Raw genomic sequence first — 23315 nt, 5'->3', positions numbered from 1 at the left:
CACATAATAAATTCCCTTCCCCTAAGGGCTTGTGCTTTTGGAACACAAAGGCCAGAAAGGCTAGAAAGGCTATTTTTATGTTCTGTTACATTCCTTGAGAAAATGGACAGAAACCGCTCAAATAAAGGGAAGGGAATAAGAGGAGGGAAACTCCACTGTAAATTAATGTATAAAAATATTATAAAGCCATGATTACTTATTTAACAAAATAAGACATACTGACTGTTAAAGCTCAAGCATCACTGAGTACATGAATGTTCCCAGATATCCCACCACCCAGAAGTGATTGCCATTCACCTGTTATTTCATAAGTGCTATTTATGATTTTTTTCAGAAATAGGATCATAGTACTATATTATTCTGTACCTTGACTTTTTCCACTTAACAATATATTGTGAACATGTTTCCATCTCAACCCAAATTGATTTATCTCATTGATTAAATTGGCAGCAAGGATCCCTTTGTATGATCGAACCATTGTTTATTTCTCAAGTCCCCTTTTGGTTGTTTAAAGTGTTTATTATAAAAAAAAATAAATAAATAAAGTGTTTATTATAATAGAAGCAATGAATAGTCTTCTCCATACATCTTTGCACAACTTGTAGAAGTATGTCCTAGAAGAGGATCCACTGGGTCGAGGAGCATGTGCGTTTGAAATTTTTGGTAGATATTGACAGTATATCTCCCAAATTTTACAGTGTCTGTAGCATTGCATTAGACTTTCTATTTTTCCCACACTTTTGCCAACATTAAGCTTTATCCAATAAAACTTTTTTGAGTTATCTCTTGCTATTAAAAATGTGAATAAAATGTACATATTTTTTACCTTGGAGAGAATATAGTAAGTATATTGGCAATAATGGAAACTTTCATTAATGAGTAAGATTTTTGATGTGTTTCACTAAGGAGCTGCATGGTGAAAAATTAACAGGAAGAAGAAGCAGGGGTGAGGAAGCCTACAGAGGTCAAGTACAGCCTGGGGTGTGGCAAATAAGGCCAGCCCCAAACCAAGTGGTAGGGACCAAGGAAGCATATAATTTGAGGCAACTAGAAGGCAAATAAGGGCAGAAGACGATATATGTCCATGGGGCCACAGTCTATAGGGGAGAAGCAATATCAGTTCTGCACCATCTTTGCACTTATTAAATATCAAATACATGTCCAAACCCTAATTTCAGGATATATATAGATATATATGGATATATATATATCTATATATATATTGATTTTTTGGCAAATTCTAGCATAGCAAGAGAGAAGGTAAACACACACACACACACTACGCTGGGCCCTAGGTGCCAGTAGTTGGCATTTCAGAAATGAAACAGAAAAGAGAAAAGGGGAATAAATTAATAAATTCAACTTGCCTCTGAGATCAAAGTGTAAAATTAGGCCTGTGTTCTTGACACTCCAGATCAGAGCAGATCTCTGGAACCTGCTATCATATATCTCTCTGTTCTTTACCGTCATAGTACTCATCACAATTTGTGATCATTTTATTAATATTCACCTCTCTATTCGTCTATTAACTCTAAGAGTGTCCCCATTGCTTGACAGAGGGCCCATAAATAATAAAAAATGTTGTTAATAAATATTTTATGAATGAAGTGAAGAAGGAAGAGAAAGAGGAGGTAGAGAAGGAGAAGAAAGAGGGGAGGGGACAGGAGAAGAGAGCAGAAGAGAGGAGAGAAGAGAAAGAAAAAAGAGAGAGGTGGAGAGCAGGACCAAGCCATCTGGCTGATGTCCACAGCATGGAATAGAGTCCCAGTGGCTCCGGGTACCATGGGGAGGTGGAGGAACAGGTATACATTAAAGAATTGGGCAGCAGGGATCAGTAGGTCCTAGCTTCTTCATGTGAATAGTCTTCAAGATCACTGTGCTGCTGTTAGGGACTTAGCTATCAGACATGGGTGGAAGTACTGCATACTTGTAAATGCTCCAAGTTATCGTTAAGGATGCTTTTTATAAAATGCCCAGCTGGCTTTTGCATCTCAGTTGCCTGATATGGGACTAGGTCTGGGACAGAAGTTAGTGAATAGTTCGGCAATTTAACAAATATATTTTAAAAGTCAAACATATACAGAACTACCTTCTAGCTTTCTATTAACTATTTTTTTAAGTCAAGGTAACCTTCTGACTAAATATAGGATAAATATTTATAGGTAAAATTTATAAAGGATGGTCACATTCTTGGAGTACAGAATATTAAAAAACACCTGCAATCTCTGATGAAAAAAGCCGTTTAAGCTTTTGTTTACTTGTTCATATGCCAATTAAATTTTTTGTTTGGTTTCAAAGCTTTGGAATCAGGTGTTGTGGAAGATAAAAAGGCATTAAAAAGTATTAAAAATACTTTATTTACTTACAGTTTGATTCTAAGTGGAAGACTGAATTTGTTATTTATTTACTTAGTTGGAAGACTGAATTTAAGTGCAAAAGAGCTAAATAACTACAAGATTCGAGTATGAGAATTTATCATCACTAAGAAAAGGAACATCCATGCTGGGTGTTTCAAAGACATTGGGAAGATGGAGCGATTATTGGTGTGTACAGAATTCTGGGTGATGTGTGCTGTGAATTCTGGAGTGATATTGGTCTGGGAAATGAGAAATGGGAACTGATATTTATCTACTATTGCTCACATCGCAAGCACAAATAGTGAGACAGAAGGTAGACCATATTATTACCCAATTATAATTGAAAATTGTTTGATTTGCTTGGGCTTACACATATGGTGAACATTTGGAAATTCTAGACTTGCACATTTTAACGAATAGCAGTAAAATAAACACAGACTTTGGACTTTTAGTTAGATAAATTTTCTGCACACATGGCCATTTCTCCTTCACATTGAGAGATGTAGCTGGTAATCTTCGGAAGTTTGCATGAGAGTAAAGTTGACTCCAAAAGAAACTTGAACAATGTGAATCTGTGTTCAAAGTTCAGCCAAAATAAAGAAGTAGTTCCATGTCAGCATGAGTCGCCAATAATAATATTATAAAAAATGTTTTCCGGAAGCAAACAGTCTCTCTCTCTCTCTCTTTTTTTTTTGTCTGCATGAAATAACTCAAACCACACTTAGTCAACAGAAGTTCTGGATGTAATTTCAAACAGTGGGTCTCTATTGCGTGCCACACATGAATAGAAAGTTAAAGATTGAGAACTTACTCATTCAAAGGTCACTTAGAAGGTTTCCCACAATAATGGGATTTGAGTAAACAAGTATTCATTGAATGCCTTTTATGTGGGCAGCTTCATGTGGGGGATGGTGGAGGATGGGAAGGGGTACTAAGACCTGGTCCCTGGCTTTGAGGAGCCTTCACTGATTTAGAGGAATAAGCTAGAAATACATGAAACTGCTAAGTAACAATATAAAGCCATGTGAGGTTATGTATTTGGGTAAGTCACGAAACCCATTATGGATGATGGGTGGTCATGGAAAGTGAATGTAATGAAGACAGAGGGGGTTTTCCTGGACTGGACAGAATGTGGACAGGGAAATTGGACAGAAAGGGCATTCCGGGAGGCAACTAGCAAGGGTGGCATGTAAGGGAGGCAGGAGGGAGCTAGTCCAGCAGAGTGATTGGGTCAAAGTGATCGGGTCATTTTCTAGCAGATGTGTCTTTGCTTTCCTGCACATACCTGCCTCACTATACCTGTCCCTTTTCCTTTATACTCAACTCCACATGTTAAAATCATTTGTCTGTTCTGAATACTGTATTCCTTTCTTTTGGTCCAGGCTTGCTTTATGCTATGTCAGGAGTTGGATGGCTTGGGCTGAATCCTGGCTCCTCCACTCACCAGCTGGGCAAGTTATTTAACACCGTTCACCTTAGTTTCCCCATCTTTAAAGAGTAGTTGATAATGATTCAATCCATTAATGTATATAACGTTTTTGTAGCACTAACTAGTACATAGTAAGCAATGTTAATTATAATATTAACGATTCCTTGAAAGAAGCCCATTTCTTTTCCTTTTTTTTTTTTTTTTAAGATTTTATTTATTCATGAGGGACACAGAGAGAGGCAGAGACACAGGCAGAGGGAGATGCAGGCTCCCTGTAAAGAGCCCAATGAGGGACTTGATCCCGGGACTCTGGGATCACACCCTGAGCTGGAAGGCATATGCTCAACCACTGAGCCACCCAGGCATCTCAAGGAGCCCATTTCAAAAATTAAAGTTGTGACCTAGGTGATCATCTTTGGAGGCACTAATAATCATCTAGTGCCTGGGCAAGGGATGCTGATTGCGAGGGAGTCAAGGGCCATGGTGACTTAACTGCAGTGTTACTCCTATAACTTCTGCTAGTACCAGCAACACCCAGGTCCAGGTGAGCTCCCACACCCTTCAGAATCACTTCCACAGACGGTGAGAGCTGGGAGTAGAGGGCTGAGGAGATTGGTTTTGTTTATGGGCAAAGAAGAGACAATAAACCAAGATAAGATGAAAGTATCTTCTGAAAATAGTTTAAACAACTGACTCTAAAGATAGAAGATATGAGACTTGGAATCAGGAAATCAGGTTCATGAACACAGAATTAAGGAATGGGTGAGAAAGAGAAGTCAAAGAACAAGCAACCAGAGAGAAAAAAGGCACACCACTGAGGATGACTTTATGGAAGCCATGAGAACAGGTTCAAGCAGAAGGGATTTTTATTTGTGACCGAAATTGGAATATTTGATTCCCACATCAGAATCTGGGGCACCTCTGCCTGTGGTTTACCAAACATTTCTTACAAAGCCTAACATTCTGGGATTCTGTTGATTCTTTCTGGAGGTTCTTGTGGTTTTACTCATTATTGGTGAACGCTTCTGCCCACTTATCACCCTTCAAAACTAGAGAGTTGACCATTGACCTCAGACAGCCCCAGTTCACTGAGTACCCAGCACCACCCACTCTTTCTGCCACTAATTTCCCTTCTCCTTTCCCAAAGCAGAAAGAGCAATTTTATATGTAGTCACAATGATTTTGAAATTACAGACACGTATTTCAAATTCTTTGCATTTTAAAGGATGTAGTTCTGATATGTAGTTTGTAGAATTTCAGTTGACATCCCTTCCTCAGCTTTTGGATTTCCAGTTGCATTTGTGGTGGACTGATGGGTAGCTGCTGATTCAAAATGGTCCTCACAGCACATCATTTGGCCCTCTGTCCCAAGCTTCTCATCCAAGAAGTTACCAATTCATTTTTAATAAAATATTTCAGAACGATCCTGTGAAATAAACCTATTCCAAGGACTTCTAAGTTTATTCAAGACTCTCTTTCTTCCTCTCTGATATCATCTTTTGCTTTCCCAAGCTCTTCCTACTGTTTCCTAAATAAAGCACACCCCAGGGCTGGTGTTGTGGCTCTCTACTCTTCTATCATATATTAATCTACCCTAAGGGCTTTCTATATCTTCTCTTGCTGATGTCTTCCAAATCTGTATCTCTGCACGCCTCATCCAAACTCTCATTCTATATTTTCCGTTGCCCCCAGTAGGGTATGCTACTGTCAGTTCAAAGCTGAGCTAGTCTAGTCTCAACATGGCATCATCTTCCAGCCCCTGGGACTCTCATCTGAACTTTTCCTCTCCCACCTCATCCATATTCAGGTGACGAGCCCTAAAGCTTTTGTCCACTTGTAGCAAGGAAGTATCATATTCTGCCCTCTAAAGCAGTCCCTATTAGACTATAATTCCTTTTTGGCTTTAAGCTTTTTGAAGATAAGGATTCTATCTTGTTCACCTTTGAATTTCTATAATTCTATATGTTTATAAATAGCAAACATGCAATGAATACTTGTTTGACTTTAATAGTTGAGTTTCAAAGAGAGTGTTCAAACACATTTGTAAAGCACTGAGTTGAAGTTAATCAGAATTCCTTACTAGATTGTAATGATTATCAATGCCTTTTTTTTTTTTTTTGAGATTCACTTTTTTATTAGAAGGGGGCAGGAAGAGGCAGAGGAAGAGGTAGATTATTATCAATTCTTATAAGAGGCAGTATACTATTTGAGTCAGTACAAACCTAATCAATCTTAGGACTCATTTTTCACAGCACCAATTTGCATCTCCCTGAACAGAAGTCCTTAGAACAAAGTTTGTGAAATGTTATTCTAAGATAACTTATTAACTATTCATATACAAAAATACAAAGTACAAAATAAATCTGCATAGATCAAAATGTTACATAACACACACACATATACATACATACATATACAACTAAGAAAATACAGGTGAATATTTCTTTTTCTTGTGGTGGGGAAGACTTTCCCATAACCTGCACATCAGAAACCATAAATAGCAACATATTTGTCTATATATTTAAAATTTTAAATATTTCTATGTATTTAAAAAACTGTAGGGTTAATTCAAATGCTGGAAGATAGAAAACTGTGAATAAAACATTTGCAATGTATGTGATAAATAATGAATATCCCTTACTAAATAAAAAAGACTCTTAACAGGGTAAGAACAAGGATGAACATAACCAAAAGGCATTCTGTTATAATGCTAGTGGAAGCTCAAATCCGTAGGATTATTTGAACAGTTTTTATCAAGAGTTTTAAAAAGTGTGCCTTTCCTTTTACCCAACAACTCCACTTAAGGGATTTATGTTAAGAAAATATTAGAGCCAGTATTCAAAAATGAATGTAGAAGGGTATTCATCATAATATTGTTTATAATAGTAAAAGATTGGAAATTGCCTAGTTGTCCAATTACAGATGAAATTTCATACACCAACATTTAAACATTTAAAAGAAGTTTCTCTGGATTAAGGGTTAGAGATAACTTGCTTTATTTCTGTGTACTTTTTTTTATATTTTCATACTTTCTAGGTTCAGGATGCATTATTTTCTAAGAAATAAATAACTTTCAGTTACTTTTAAAAGCAAGTAATTCACATATAATGTAGCAATCATGTTTCTGGATGAGGAAATGGAATTTACTAAATGTTTGACAACATCATTTTTTTCATCTTAGTTTCCATTTTAATTTTAATTTCCAATTGTCACCTAGAGGGAGAGATAGAGAGAGAGAGAGAAACTGGCCTCTAGATAATGGTTTTCTAATTTCCCTACCACAAAATCCTTCTTTTCCCTAAATAATCTGCCCCTCTAATCTGCTACTATGTGAACTTCCTTTCTTTGAATCTCAAATTCCCTGGCTCTGTTTCCATCAGCTCCCACTCCACTCCTGAATCAAGTTGGGAAAGAAGCCCCACAGCAGTCCAGATCGGGCCTGTGGGGTCAAGGCCTGCCCTCTTTGTTGTTCTGACTCCCCTGACAGATGCACTGCCAAACCAGAGTGCCAAAGGCCAAGGATTGGCCCCATGAGTTGAGGAAAAAGAAAAGACGTGTTTCCAATTTGTCACAAGGTAACTGTCTCTCTGACATCAGGCTAATCAATATGAAAGTCATGGCTGATCATTCTTTGGCTTCTGTCACAATCACATTTTCCCTTTTACTCTCTGGCCTCTCTCCTCAGACTCCACTGGGACTCCTGTCTCTACCTGATTCCTAAGCGTACTGATTCCCAAGGTTCTGACCTTGGCCTTTCTCTACCACTTTCTGCCCAGAGGCCCCTTTCACTGTCACATCTGCCTGCTAATGCCATCCCAGGGTTTGTCTCCAGGCTGATGGCTTTTCTGGTTCCAATTCTACGTGCCCAACGCACTACTGAAAATCAATGCCAGGCTGTCCTCCTGGTGACTCAAGCTTAACAAACTATGTCTAAGGTCAACTAGCCATGTCTTCCCCAAACCTCCTGACCTTCCCGTTTCTGTAGTAAAACTGCCCCCTTTCCCCTTTTCACTAAGTTCTAAACATCCATCACTTTGGACTATTTTCTCATTTCCTTCCTCTCTGAAATTCTTCCCTACCTACCATTCTCCAGTCTGGTCAAATATTTCTTCATGCCCTCTCTTTCACCCATCTTTTCTTTTCTAGTGCTACCATCTCCCTAGCTTGACTCTATCACTCATGCATTGAGATTGGGGTGAGCTCTTAACATCTCTCTGTCACCCCACTCCTAATGCTTCTCCAACTCCTCACAGAGCCGACTTTCCCAAGGCACTGCCTGGATCTTGTCATTCCTCCATTCAAACACCGCAAGGAGTTCTAACAAACCCAGTGATCCAGGTCAGGCATTCAGAGCCTTCTATCACCTGGCCCCAACCTCCCTTTCAAGCCCCAATCCTACTGCTTTGTAATAGAAATTTAGCATTCAGTTCCACAGGTATTTTGACCATTCTACCATACCACCTTGTCCTTCTTGTCTCCATATTTTGGCAAAACCTCTTCTCTCATCTTACTTCTCCTCTACACAGGTACTGCTGCCTCCTCCTTAAGTTACCGCAGCCAGGTTTCTAGAGATTACTTTGTTTCAAATGGCACTTAACTCATTCTTTTCTGTATTACTGTTAGTGTTCATGTCTCGTCTCCCCCCTAGGGTTAAAGGCTTTGTCTTACATATCTATTTATACCTCACATCTCCTGGCACATATTAAGTACCGAAGGTATACTTGTTTAATGAGGAAATGAATGAACACTTAAACTTAGATCTAGTGGCCAACTTATTATTCAGCTCTTGTCTCTAATGAAGCAAAATATAGATTTTTATGTTTTAGTGGAGAATATGTCAGAAAAAAATTGCCGTAAAAGTAGGAGTGGGGCCAACTCTTCTGCCTTTGGTAGTTATTTTCATTGTCTGTATGGAATACCCTTCCACCTTCTTTCTGGTAATGGATCCTGTTTATTCTCTCTGGCCCCCATTGCCCACTCCTCTCAAGAATGGGAAGGTAAAGGTAGGATCCAGTCTTAGGAGTCTATTTTCACTTGGGCACTGGGCCCAAGTCATACCAATCATATCCTTCACAGAGACTTTCTGTTAGAGTTAGAAGGGAGGTTGTGCTAAGGAAGTTACCCCAGAACTACTAAGGACTACATCTCTGACTAGAAATCAATGGCCTCCTTATTGCCCAAATCCATGATTTGGCAATCCAAATACCATTATCCTAGGTTTCTTAAACTTTATACGTCTAAAATGGAGCTCCTTCTCCCTTGGATGTATCTGTTTCCCATTCTTTCACATCAAAATAAATGGCACCAGTATCCACCTGATTACTCAATAGAGAAGTTAAGAGTCCTCTTTGATTCCCCTCTCTTTCATCTCCTATAGCTAACAACAAATTCTATCGATTGTAGTTCCAGATCTAGCCCTTTCCTTATCTTCTCAGCCATCAACCCAAGGCCAAGGTGTATCTCCTCTCTGCTGGACCATTGCCCTCATTACATACTGGTATTTTGCCTGTTCAGGATGCTCCAGTCACAATGGCTTCCTCTCCGTTCTTCTCATGACCCTTTCTAATGATTCCACATTCTTTGAGCTTGTTCTTTCTGCCTAGAACATTCTCTCTTCTGCTCTGGAATAGCTGACCATCCTTAATTCAAATGTCACTGCTTTAAGAGGTCTTACCTGGATGCCCTATAAAGATTTCTCCCTCTTCCTTCTTCATCCTGTTTATTTCTTTATGGTTCTTCTTCTTCTTCTTCTTCTTCTTCTTCTTCTTCTTCTTCTTCTTCTTCTTCTTCTTTTGATTTTATTTATTTACTCATGACAGACACAGAGAAAGGCAGAGACACAGGCAGAGGGAGAGGCAGGTTCCCTTTGGGGAGCCCAATGCAGAGCTCCATCCCTATCTGGGGATCAGGCCCTAAACTGAAGGCAGACGCTCAACCACTGAGCCACCCCAGCATCCCTGTGGTACTTCTGACAGTGCTTAATTATCTTGTTTCATTTGTTGACTTTGCTTTCTTTTACTGGAATGTAAGTTCCCCCAGAGTAGACTCTCTTGCTGGTCTGTTCTATGTTTAGCAGGTTCAAGACATTTGATAAATTGTTAATGAGATAATTATAACAAATTAATCTGATATGCAAAATTTCCACTTTTTCTTTCTTGAAATTTTTCCTCCTTTGACATCTGAGACATAGTATTCTGTCTGTTTCTTCTCCTTCCTTCTTCTAAGAGAAAATGTTCTCTAAATACTTCCTGGCTGGAGTTCTTAGCCTTCATAGTTTCCGGCCTCCTTAATGTTCTTTCTCACTCAAGCTGATCTACTCTCAATCCTCACTGCAGACCGCTTCCTGCCTTCTTTTTCTAAAGCACTGTCCTACTTGAAAACATCCATTTTTCCTTGGAATGAATACAATCAAATCTGGGCTAAAAATTTAGAGGTCCTCATTACCTACCCCAAACTACCATTCTGGCTCATTCTGACTATACCTCTCCCTACCTCCTTTCACTTTCTCCTCCCTAGCAGTCCTGAATTAATCAGCATTCCTTGTGTCCATTTTGTGCTTTTCTTCTCTGACACAAGGACTCCTACTATTTACATTGTCTTCAACTCTTAGTTATATGTATTTCTTCTGGGACTTAATTCTGCTTTGTATTATACCTATTTGACTGAATTCTATTTATCCTACTAACTCATAAACTCCGTGAGCACAGGAACTATATCTAATTCATGTTTCTAACCTCCATCGGTCTGATACAATGCCCAGTACACAGCTATTGAATGTTGACATGCACTGTCAAAGAGTATTTAGGTGTGTGCGGAACAGGGTCTCAATTCCAGCTAGCTTGGGTAGGCAATACACCTCACTAAGTCTTGTTTTCCTGAGAAATTGGACGAATGGTACCTACCTCATATAGTTGCTGTGAGAATTAAATACAATAGTGCACACAGAACACGTGGTACCTAATAAATGTTACTGTCCTTTTCCTTGATCCTGTGGAAGTATAAAATATAGAGAACCCATGAAGCATGGAATCTGCTTTCCTTTTCACTACCCTATGTGTACCCATTTAATGCCTTGTGTTTATGAAGAGCCCAAGGAATTTGATGTCCCTTGCAGATGGACTAGGCCAACATAGCAGTCTCTCAAAGCTGCCTTAGCATCTCTGCTACTTGTGCTTTGCAGAACTAAGCACTAGGGTATCTGGCATCGTTATCATTTAGAGTTTCTTGATTTCCAGACCTTGCTCCAGTGGTAGTCCCCTTGCTGACTCTGTTATGTTTGGCCAGTCCATGTTGAGGAATTCCTGAGTCGATTCCTTTTTATTATTACTTCATTTTCTAGCTAAGAGCCTAGATCATTTCTTGCTGTCTATCGATAGATGCATGGAGAAAGCAAATGTGGTATATACATATGGTGGAATATTATTTAGCATTTTAAAAGAAGGAAATCTTGTCATTTGTGATAATATGAATGAACTTGAAGGACATTATGCTAAGTGAATTAAACCAATATAGAAGGACAAATATTACAAGACACCTCTTCTATAAAGAATCTAAAACAGTTAAACTCAGAAGTGGTAAGCACTGGGTGTTATTCTGTATGTTGGCAAATTGAACACCAATAAAAATAAATTTATTATTAAAAAAAAGAAGTGGAGAGTGAAATGGCATTTGCCAGTGGCTGGGGGAAAGGAGGGGAGGAGAAGTATCAGTTAAAGGGGACTAAATTTCAGTTATGCAAGATAAATATGCCCTTGAGATTTGCTGTACAGCATAATGCCTAAAGTTAACAATGTTGTATTATAAACTTACAAATCTGCTAAGAGGGTAGATCTTATGTGAGATGTTTTTTTTATCATATATACATACACAAGTAGTAATAATAACAACAACAATGAGGAGGGAAGGAGAAAACTTTGGTGTTTAAATTAAATAATTAAATATATACTGCTGTTTGACATACGTCAATCATACATACCTCAATTAAGTGGTTTTAAAGAAAACAGTCAGTCCTGACCTGATTCTCACTTTCCTTAGCAACTGAAAAAGAAGAGGATGATGGGTATGTCATAAAACTTCATAGCCTATTGTTCTGCTCCATTAAAAGGAGTATCCTAATCAGGTTATGCTTTTAAAATGTTCTGAAATCCTTGGTTGGGTGGAAGGTAGATACCTGTAATGTGCTCACTTCCTGGCTTGTTATTCTTTGATAGATTGAAAACTAGATGTTGTGTTTGGCCACAGAGGAATTTAACTTTCTATTAGTTGTGTAACTTGACTGAACAGCAATTCATTCGTGGTTTGCCTCGTAATTTCCAGGTTTCTCATAGCCCTAAGAAACATTGAGTAATATACTGTGGGAACAGACTTAATTCAATTGAACTCCCCTTTGGAGGAAAGGCCATAAGGACAGCGTGTGTCGGTTCTATTATTACCCAATTGCTCCTGTCCATAATGGATGTTTATGATTCATTGCTTATTGAGGAACCACTTATATGGAATGTTGCCAAAGATCTTTGGAAAATCTAAACAAAATGTCTCACTCCCTGGTTTTGGGATCAGAACTGAATGGCTCATTTTCAAGTTGCTCACAGCCACACATCAAGCTTTTGATAGAGAAGCCCAAAGGGACTTAGGAAGCTAAGCTTAGGCCAGAGAGTATGGAATGCCAACCTCAGAACCCAGGCCTTCCTAAAGTTCTCAGAGGAGAAGGCCTTCCTGCAGCCAGGCTGGGAGGAGGGGTGATGCAGGGCCCATAATAGCTTTTGTGGAATGTTTATAAGACATGTGAACCAGACAGCATCTATTTCAAGGTACCACTGGTCAACTTGATTCTGGAGAACTGGTCTCAAATGATGATCTGTGTAAATGCAAAGAAGTACAAGTTTGAGAAATGCTTGCTTAAGCAAAATTAAACATGTTTCTTTATTGTGGGATTTCTATGAATCTTTAATATTTTCATATTCATTATGACTCATTGTGAATTTCAGTAGAATATTACTTTTCAAATTTATTTGACCGAGATGTCTCCCCTTACATTTCAATAGTTCAGTTTTCAGAATTTGAAGAATCATTACTGGGTTTATGAAATTCCAACCTGGAGATAGACTTAGGAAGCCTGACCTATCTCCAAACTGGCTTTGATTCTGGGAGTCTCCAGGACATTTTGATGCCACTTCAGAGTGAATGGCAGATTCAACTTTTGGTTATCTTTGTCTTTCCCTCTGTGTTTTGGGCCTACAGTGGGACCCCAAAGCCTGTAATGGCTCCAAAAGAGATCTAGTTCCCTGAGGTCCTAAGACCACAGCAGTGTGTATCTGACTGGCCTGTCAGCTACGTAAAATACTGGAGCTCTTTAAAATAGTGAGGTTTAGTGCCTCAAGCTCTGGAGCTGTGTAACTTGGGTAAATTGCTTAATCTATGTCTCTATTTTCTCATCTGTGAAATGAAGGATAATTTTGGCATCTATCCCATGTGGTTATGTGAGGATTTGATGAATATATGTGAAATCACATAAACAGTGCCTGACACACCGCAAGTGGTAAATACCATCAATTATTATTAGTTCTGGACTTAAATCTTGGAGGCTGACCTATGTATGGTGATGATGGGCAGAGAAGCCTTTTGCCTCAGCATTTGCTCAACTCAGTGGCTCCCAACTGGTAGATTCAATCAGTCTAAGGACAAATTAGCAACTTTTCTCCAATACGCAGTCTTACCCCTCAAAATTGACCACATACAAATAGCATCATTAGAGAATGCCTAAAAACATATGCTTTCTTCTCAGAAAAAAATAAACTTTCTTTCTATCTGGTGAGACTAAAATATGAACACCTGGTCTCTATAATTGCTGATGGAATGATAGCCCTGTGTTTTTGAAATGTACAATTTGCGTGTACTTTCTGCATAGAAACTAAAAATACCTTTATCTCATTCCTCAATGGCCCTCGGAACTTGCTTGGTCAGTGTCATAGGTCTTGGTGCTTATATACACATTGTGGGTTGCTTCTTTTTGGTCCAGCTTCCCAAATGTAAGAGAATCCAGGGTTTTGGACCCATTTTCAAATGATATCAGGTCATCCAAAGTGAAAGGATATCTATGTAGTCAGGGATAGAAAACAGACTCTCCCATTCCTGCCACATTTAGTTGATCTAGCCCATACTTTTTTGCTAGATAATCCTATTGAAAGGTGGTCTAAATTGAGATAAACTGACTTCTTTTAACTAATTGAATTAAGTGACTTAAATAAACTTGACAATTTAGTGATTAGCTACATATCAGTTCTCATATCTTTCCCAAGCAAATGTGAATGGAAGAGTCATTGCATTATATCTATTGGAGATGGAAGACAAGACAATGACAAAAAAGAAAAAATCTAGCTGTGAACTCTTTAGAAAGCTCTTCATCAATGGATAATTTGCACTAGTGATTGATATACTTTGCTCCTAATGTTTGATTATTTTCTTTCCTCTCATGTATTTCTAGGTAATATATGATTTGCACATACAAATATTTAAGATGGTATGTTTTAATATGTTAATAGTTAAAATTGTTTATTAATTCCAAAATTTAGGTTTTATAGGTGACCTCAACAGGGTTCTAGACTAGTGGTATCACTGAAGCAGGTTTCCTTGAAGCAATCTTAGGACAACTAAAGTATTTTAAATTCTTGATTTACAGTGGAAATGCAATATACACAGTATGATAACAGAGTTATCTTCTAAAGATCCAAAACTCAGATCAAACAGTTCTTATTAATTTAAGAAAACAGATTAATTTACATGTGGTTTAATAGGAAAACAGTCTGTAGGTTATGAAAGATATAAAGAAGATGTGATTCCCAGATTTCTCCAGGGGAGCTAAGATTTGTTTTGTTTTACTAGATAACCTAGGATGAAGGGAGTGTATACCAACAAAATAGAAACTTGAAATTACAGTTATTTATGGTAAGTAAATTTTAATATACAAACCCATATGCATAGTCATTAACTGCTTAACAAAATTATAAATAAATAAATAAATAAATAAATAAATAAATAGATGTCCCACAAATAAAGGTATATTAATTATCTCACAAAATTAGAGCTCCCATCAATAATCCTTGGTCCTGTGAATCTCTCCATTATCCCCAAGGTCAAAGCAGTTTGAAGATAGATTGTGCACCTAAAGTTGCTAGAGTCACATTTTGATTAAAAGGTAGAATCACAGAAATTGTACTGCTTGGTATAAATCTTAGAGAAACTCTTGCATGTGTATACCTAAAGTAATGCACAAGGGTATTCACTGAAGCAGCATAATCTGTAATACTGGAAAGTATGTAATTTTAAAATGCCCACCAATAGGAGAAATGAGCAAATTATAGTATATTCTCATGTGGAATACATCCAATAGTTAAACTGAATAAACTAGATTTATGTTTATGAATCTTAGAAAACAATATTGTGATAAAAAGAAGTCGCAGGACTGATACTTCACAGTATGATAAGACTTGGGTAATTTATTATAAAAATTGCTTAAAGATGCACAAAACCATACTATATGTTATTTGTGGATGCATACTTCTCATATATATATATTCATATACTTTTCACCTATATATGAGATATATATGGATCTTGATCTCATGACAGGTCAATCAGGAAAATAATTGTCTCCAGGAGGGAAGGAGAATAGGTTTGAGGAAGAATATGTAAGGGACTTCAATGGTAATGTTTTATTCTTAAATAATAAATCTATTGATTGTATATTAAATTTAAACAATTATGAGTGGTAAGATATTGCATATTACTCTCCGAACATCTCATGTACAGTATTTCATAATTTTTAAAGAGATTTTGTTTATTTATTCATGAGAGACACAGAGACAGAGGCAGAGACATAGGCAGAGGGAGAAGCAGGGTCCCCGCAGGGAGCCTGATATGAGACTTGATCCCAGGACCCCGGAATCACAACCTGAGCCAAAGGCAGACACTTAACCACTGAGCCACCCAGGCACCTCAGTATTTCATATTTTTTAAAAAAGATTATATGATAAGTACAGACTCGTTTAGACTGTAGATTGTTCCATATCCAAGGACAAGGAAACAGAAAACCATGCTCTACCTTGGCTGTCCCAAGGAAGATACATTTACCTAGCCAAACCCGAGAGAATCCCATCTCTTCCTTTGGGACAGGATGCTTTATTATTGTTTTGAGAGAAGCTGGCTATCTTCAGTGACTTCTAGTTTATAGTTAATACTCCAGGAGTATTAGTTCGGGGAATTCAAGTAATGCACTGTTGTTTGTAAATAAACTAAAGTCTGACCTTTCATCCAAGTTTATGTGTATTTGGGTGAGTCCTGCCCAACATCTCTGGATTTTATCTTCCCCAGCTTTTCCCAGCTGGCGCTTCAGCTCTCTCCATCTGCAAATGCAGCTCCAGTAATTCCAAGCAGGAAGTCCCTTATTGGCTTCTCTCCCTGCCTCCCCACCTCTGTCTTGTCAGGCTTGGTAGGAGCCAGTTTTCTCCCTAGATTAATAGAGGATAAGGCCTCTTTGTGGGTCCCTAGAGAGGGACCTTTGGACACTGTCCATACCTGACTGAATCCTGGGCCCATCTGGAAGCTGACTCCAGCCCCTAACCTTTCTTGCTGCCAATAATTTAGCCAGTGCTGTTCATGAATTCCTAAGATTCTATTGCATTTGGGAAACAATACATTTGTCTTGTATTTGGCTTGACCATCACTTCCCCAGATGAGGCCAGATCTCCTGATGTTAGATGCTCTGCTCTAGAGAGCCTGGACTTCTTTGAGATCTCATCCCAGCTTCAATTAAATAATTAGTTTCATATTTGGTTTAATGTTTGCTTCCTTTGCTGTAATGTAGGCTCCATGAAAGCCTGGATTATGTTCCCGAGATGAACAGCACCAGTCACGGAATATGTATACTGATTAATGAATGCATGAGTGAAAATAAACTTCCCCTATACACAGAAAATCATATATTATTATTATTATTATTATTATTTTAAGAATAAAAACGGAGGGCAGCCCAGGTGGCTCAGCGGTTTAGCGTCGCCTTTGGCACAGGGCCTGATCCTGGAGTCCCTGGATCTAGTCCCATGTCAGGCTCCCTGCATGGAGCCTGCTTCTCCCTCTGCTTGTGTCTCTGCCTCTCTCTCTCTCTCTCTCTGTATCTCTCATGAATAAATAAATACAATTTTAAAAAAGAATAAAAATGGAATGTATTAAAATTTTAGTTTTTACATGTTGTTCCTTTTAAATTTTTTGAAATATTTCAAACATACATTAGAAGATAAATGATTACAATGAACTCTTTTTTAAAGATTTATTTATTGGAGAGAGAGAGAGCAAGAGTGAGAGCTTGAGTGTGATAGGGAGGGGCAGAGGGAGTGCAAGAGAGAGAGAATCTCAGCAGCCTTCCTGCTGAGTGTGGGGCCCAATGCTCGATCCCATAACACTGAGATCATGACCTGAGCAGAAATCAAGAGTTGGACTCTTAACTGACTGAACCACCCAGGTGCCCCAATTATAAACTCTTAATGTGAGTATCTCTCTAAGGGTATTAATAGTGATTAACAATTTGCCATATTTCATCTTTTTGAATTTATTTTTTCTTTGCTGAAGTATTCAAACAAAATTTGAAATATCAGGACATTTTACTCCTAAATACTCCAGGATACAGTTCTACCAAAAAGGGGGAAAAAGCTCCTTTTCTTAATGGCATCTAACAAAATTGACAATGATTCCTCCATCTAACATCCAGTCTATTTGCTGTTTCCTTGATTGCCTCTTTATAATTGCAAAAAACAACAACAACAACAACAACAACAACAACAAAAAACAAACCATCTTTCTGCAGTTGATTAGTTTCAGGATCAACATTTTGGTGAGAATACATTATAAGTGGCACCATGTCCTCCAGACTGCATCACCCAAGGATGGGTCATAGCCATTTTCCTCACTGTTAGTGTCGACAAGATTCATTAGTGTGGCCAAGGTAACAGCCTGTTCTCTCCAATAGAAAGTTTTTCATTTCTCTTCATAACCAATAAGAAATAAGTGCTTGGCACCCTGCAAATACCTAATTCCCACTGGCCATTCTTCTAGAATTTTATCATCTGTTGATTACCATAACCCAAATCAATTATTTCATTAAGGATTACAAAATAGATGTTTTTGGATTCTATCCTTCCTTCTACACTTATCAGCTAGAAGTGTTCTTTTAAAAAAAAAAAAAGATTTTATTTATTTACTCATGACAGACGGGGTGGGGGGGGGGGGCGTGCGGAGCAGGCTCCATGCAAGGAACCCGACGTGGGACTCAATCCCGGGTCTCCAGAATCACACCCCAGGCTGAAGATGGCACTAAACCGCTGGGCCACATGGGCTGCCCAGCTGCAAGTGTTCTATAAAACAGTACTTTTTGACATCAATTAGGACTACTCAGATACTTCGAAATATAAAATATTCTTGTCCAGGAAAGGCACAATAAATTTTTATCTTCTCCCTTTAATTATCATTGTAGAAATAGCTTATGCACAAGCTATTTGCAATGGGCCCAGATTATTTTTTGAGAGGTTTGTCTTTATTTGTGTCCTTTTGATGGGCATTGTTTTTACTGTTATAAACATGCTGTGTTGAAAATTCCTAGACATACATGTGCAAGTATTTCTGCAGAATAAATTCCTAAAAGAAGAATTTCTGGGCCAAAGTGTGTGCACACATTCAAAATTTTGATATATCCTGTCAAATTGCCTTCAAAGAATTATGTCATTTGCCCCTGCAACAAAGCTTGAGTGAGAATGCTTGTTTTCTCAAACACTCTCTAATACTATATGGAATCAATGTTTGTAGAGCATGTGGTTGGCTCAGTTAATTGCGCGTTTGTCTTCGGCTCAGTTCATGATCCTGGAGTTGAGTCCTGCATCAGGCTTCCCACTCAGCAGGGAGTCTGCTTCTTCCTCTGGCCCTCCTCATTCCCATGTTCTCTCTCTCTCAAATAAATAAAATCTTTAAAAAAAAAATCAATGTGCCCACTTTGGCTCATTTCTCTAGTCCCCACTGAGTCTTCTCACGAAATGATTGAACAGAAACACACTGGATTGCTCTGCCTAGAGGTAGTTTGATGGTACTACATGGATTTGTCATGGTACCTGGGGACCCCTGGGAGATGGTGTAGAATATGCCTCAGAGATATACCAACCAGAAATGAGGAAACTAGAGTATTTTTCTATCATTTTCCCATCTATAAATGAATCAAGAACTTCTCTCAGGTCATCTCGGACACTTCTGGCTCAGCCTGCAAGCTTGCTCCCTGTGAAGAGCAAGTGAAGAGTGTTCTCAGACACCAGTGAAGTGAACACTGAGAGGATATTGATGGGGACCAGCCATGTCGGCTGTAGATCTCTGTGAGGGAACCACACTTCATGCCCAGAGAAGCAAAATACAATAGTTTTTACATTGCCACAGAGGGCAGAACATAGCACAGAAACAGGTGCAAGATACAGGGCTCTTGAGGGATCCCTGGGTGGCGCAGCAGTTTAGCGCCTGTCTTTGGCCCAGGGCGCGATCCTGGAGACCCGGGATCGAATCCCCCGTCGGGCTCCCGGTGCATGGAGCCTGCTTCTCTCTCTGCCTGTGTCTCTGCCTCTCTCTCTCTCTGTGTGACTATCATAAATAAATAAAAATAAAAAAAAAAGATACAGGGCTCTTGAAACAGAGGTGTAAATGAAATGTTGCAGGATTGGCAAGTGCTATAGGGGAGGGGATGAAAGAGATTGAGAGAAACCATTTACTAAGTTTATCTATGGCAGGTACTTTGCAAACCTCATTTGTAACCCATGATAGTGATTTGGTACTTAAAGTCAACTTTGGACAATTCCAAATCATTTTGGTGCAAGGATACTGTGAGGTAAGAGAATTTGGGAGAGTGAACAGGGAGGGGAACATTTAAAGCAGACAAGAAGAAAGATGATTCTTTTAACCCCATCTGGTGAAGGTGTTCATCAACTCCTTAGAAAGGGGAAATTGGAAGTTTATGTAAGAACCTCATTGTACATTTTTATATAGTTTATGAGGTATTTTAAATTAACCCCAGTCATTCTCAACTAATTCTCCTATGATTTTCACATAAAGTCCTGAATTAAAGAACTCTTGTAGGCACTGTTGTTATTATTTATTCATAGGCTTAACTAATTAATTGTATTCTTTCATTCCAAAAGGTAAACTACTGCCCAGAAGATGGTTGAGGGATCTGGAGTCACACTACTTGCATTTGAACTCCATTTCTACTATCTACTAGATTGTATGACCTTGAGCACTTTTCTGAACTTCTCTGAGCTCCTGCTTCTCATCTGTAAGATGAGAAACCTACCCCACAGGAATATGGTGAAGATTAATTGAGCTGTCTGCCTAAATGCCTGGCATAGTATGAGTGCTCCATAAAATTTAGGTATTTGTAAGAATAACAGTTCTGGGAAGCCACAGTTCTAGAAGTTAAGGTTGAGGTGCTCTGAATAATTGGCCAACTGGCAGTCCTTACAGAAAGCTGCTTCATCCCATCTTACTTCCATCTGAGCCTGCCCACCCTGAAAGCAGGCACACGCTGTGGGGCCAGGGAGCAGCATTTCATATTGCTCTTTTAGGCCTGCGGACAAACTCAAAGTCATGCATTTTGGGGAAAAAGACTCCAGGGCTTTGAGAGTTTATTGGTATAATAAAAAGTAGAGGCTTGTCCTGAGGAAAGTGCGCCTAGAGAGGCCCAGAGGAAGCACATGTTGTGGGAATTGGCTGAAGATGTACTTGACTCTGGTAATAAACAACTACAGCCACTTTGTCAGACTGTGAGGTTGTGTCACATGCATGAAAGAATGACTATGGTGAAGAGAAAAGGGCTGCATCATGAGCATCAGAGCACAGTACCACCTGACATATTCAATACCTTTCAAAAACAAACAAACTCCAAAGAACTGCCAGTATAATTATTGTGAGAACATACTTCTATGGCATTAACAAGGGTCTGACTTCAGATCAGAAGGAATGAGATCTGTTTTCCTGACTATATCATGCTATCTAAGAAACCAGCCAAATAAGAATGTAGGTTCCTTGGAAGTAAAAGTCAATGTGGAGCCCAGGATTTCAAAGTCTGTTCTTTCATGATAAATAACTGATCAGAGCTTTGAGATGTGGATCCATTTCCTCTTGTGCCAACTTCTGCTCAATGCAATCTTTTCTCCCTCATTTCACCACTGAGGAAAATGGTTCTCAGGGACAAGAGAAATTATGAAAGCATCATAATTTAGTGAAAAATCTGTTGAGGGTTCATGCTGAGATTACAAAAGTCTTATCAATGTCAGGCTTTTTTCTATTCAACTCCTGGTAAGAGACATTTGAATAAGTGGATAGAAAATTTTCTAATGGAAAACAGTTAAAAATGTTAATGTCACAAGCCACTGAAGAAAAAAAATCTCATTCAAAGATACCATGTTTGGGGTGCCTGACTTAGTGGAGCATACAGCTCTTAATTTCAGTATCACAGTTTGAGCCCCATGTTAGGTGTAGAGGTTACTTTAAAAAAATACTATGTTTAGAGGCACCTGGATGGCTCAGTGGTTGAGCATCTGCCTTTGGCTCAGGTGGTGATCCTGCGGTCCTGGGATCGGGTCCCACATCAGGCTTTCCACAGGGAGACTGCTTCTCCCTCTGCCTGTCTCTGCCTCTCTCTGTGTATCTCTCATGAATAAATAAATAAAATCTTAAAAAATACTATTTTTAAGCACTGAAAAATCTTACTTTTTTATCCATACATACTTCATGGAAGATAATTCTGAAGGTCAGATCATGTGAATACCTGGGTTGGAATTTAAGGCAGGGGTGGAATGCTTAAGGAGATGGTGAGCACAGGGAAAGCTTGGCTTGACACTTCTGAAGGGATTATGTTTGGAGCAAGTCTGAAGATTAGGACTTTGCAATTTTGTAAAAAGACCACCCTCCCAGGAGGTGCCTGGGTGGTTCAGTCCATTAAGTGTCTGACTCTTGGTTTCAGCTCAGGTTCATGAGATGGAGCCCTGCCTTGGGCTCCACCTTCAGCTTGGAGTCTACTTGAGATTCTCTCTCTCTCTCTCTCTCTCTCTTGCTCTCTACCCCTGCCACCACTCTCTGTCTAAATAAATAAATAAAATCTCAAAAAAAGAAAACATCCTCCTTAAGACTTTTAGTCTCAACACATTCTCTCTTTGGGAAGAGGTTAAGTATGACAGCAAAGAGAAGAAAACGGAGTAAAGAACCCATCTAAAAAAATCAATTCTTGTCAATCTTTGGTTTCTGCTATGTTCTCTGGGATATTAAGAGTTAATTAGTTCATAAGAAACTACCACTCTTGAACTATAGTTTTTCTACAAAAAGCAGAAATATAGAACCTGTTCTAATTACTGAGTTTGTTGCTATTTTTTTTGTTTGGATTCTTTTCCCTAGTTTATGTTTCAGATATGAATAAAGTCCATGAATGGAATTTGGTAACATTCCACACAGAGACATAAACAACATGTAGTCAAATCCCCTGAGCTGTTAGCTGGAGTTTCATTTCCTAAGGCCCCACCCTCCCCCCTTCGCTGCTCAAATGGTCAATCCTCTGGCTCTTTTCTTTTCATGTGTGTCATGTCATGTTGTTTGTTCCTGCAGTTTTTAGAGGCTTTGTCCTTCACATACTCAGCCAATGTGAATAGTTTAATGGATGAGACATGGGCTCCTGAGCTCTCCTAAGTTCTATGCCTTCCAAGGCCAATGGTGTGGAGTGAGCCACGGTATTGTGTACACACAATGGCTATTGTCCAGTCCAGAGATAACATACAGTTGGTTCTATATTTGGTGAAATGTTAGAATCGAATCATTGCCTCCTACAAAAGTGGGCAGAGTCAGTAAACTGGGATAGAAAGAGATGGACAGTTCATTATTCTAATCATCATGTCCCTATAAATCATTTGTGTCCCTCAGATGGGAAACCACATGTAAGTGGAAAATCTGAAAGTTAAAGGAAATTTAAAGAAAGGAAATAAAAGGAAAAGTTTACATTTGGTGCCTAAGGTAAGTCATTTTAGATTTGTTCTTACAGGCATAGGTTCCAAGACTTCTTTGCAAATGTGGGAAATGCAGGGAATTGGAAGTGGAAGCTGATCAAGGTGTCTACAAAGTTCTACTGGTTCTTCAGGGCTAAAGGGAGGTTATTTTAGGATCTGAAATATGTGCTTTGGAAATGTGCCTATTTTTTGAGTTTGATTTTCCATAATTATTTCTCATGTTCTCCCTTATTTAGTCAAGTATTTTTTTTAATATCAATGACAAACTGCAAGAAAATTGGGAGTAACACGAGTATGCATTTACAAGGACAAAAAATTATTAAATAAGTTTCAACTGGGTTAAGGGGAACTAAAGAATGGGGGTGTATCTTTTGAGTCAGAGCTTTAGTTGGGGATTAACATGTGGAAAGCCTAAGGGCACTCCTATTCTGGAGTCACTTCCCGACACCATTATTT

General features: G+C 38.7%; 1 long non-coding RNA gene across 1 annotated transcript in view; it reads left to right on the top strand.

The window, feature by feature from the left end:
• Window positions 1–23315, top strand: part of LOC144320588 (uncharacterized) — a 66376-nt gene that overhangs the window by 11738 nt on the left and 31323 nt on the right. The gene's annotated exons all lie outside the window — the stretch shown is intronic.

The sequence above is a fragment of the Canis aureus genome, chromosome 9, assembly GCF_053574225.1.
Source record: "Canis aureus isolate CA01 chromosome 9, VMU_Caureus_v.1.0, whole genome shotgun sequence".
Taxonomy (NCBI): domain Eukaryota; kingdom Metazoa; phylum Chordata; class Mammalia; order Carnivora; family Canidae; genus Canis; species Canis aureus.
The sequence above is the reverse complement of the archived record's forward strand: the minus strand, read 5'-3'. Positions and strand labels throughout refer to the sequence as shown.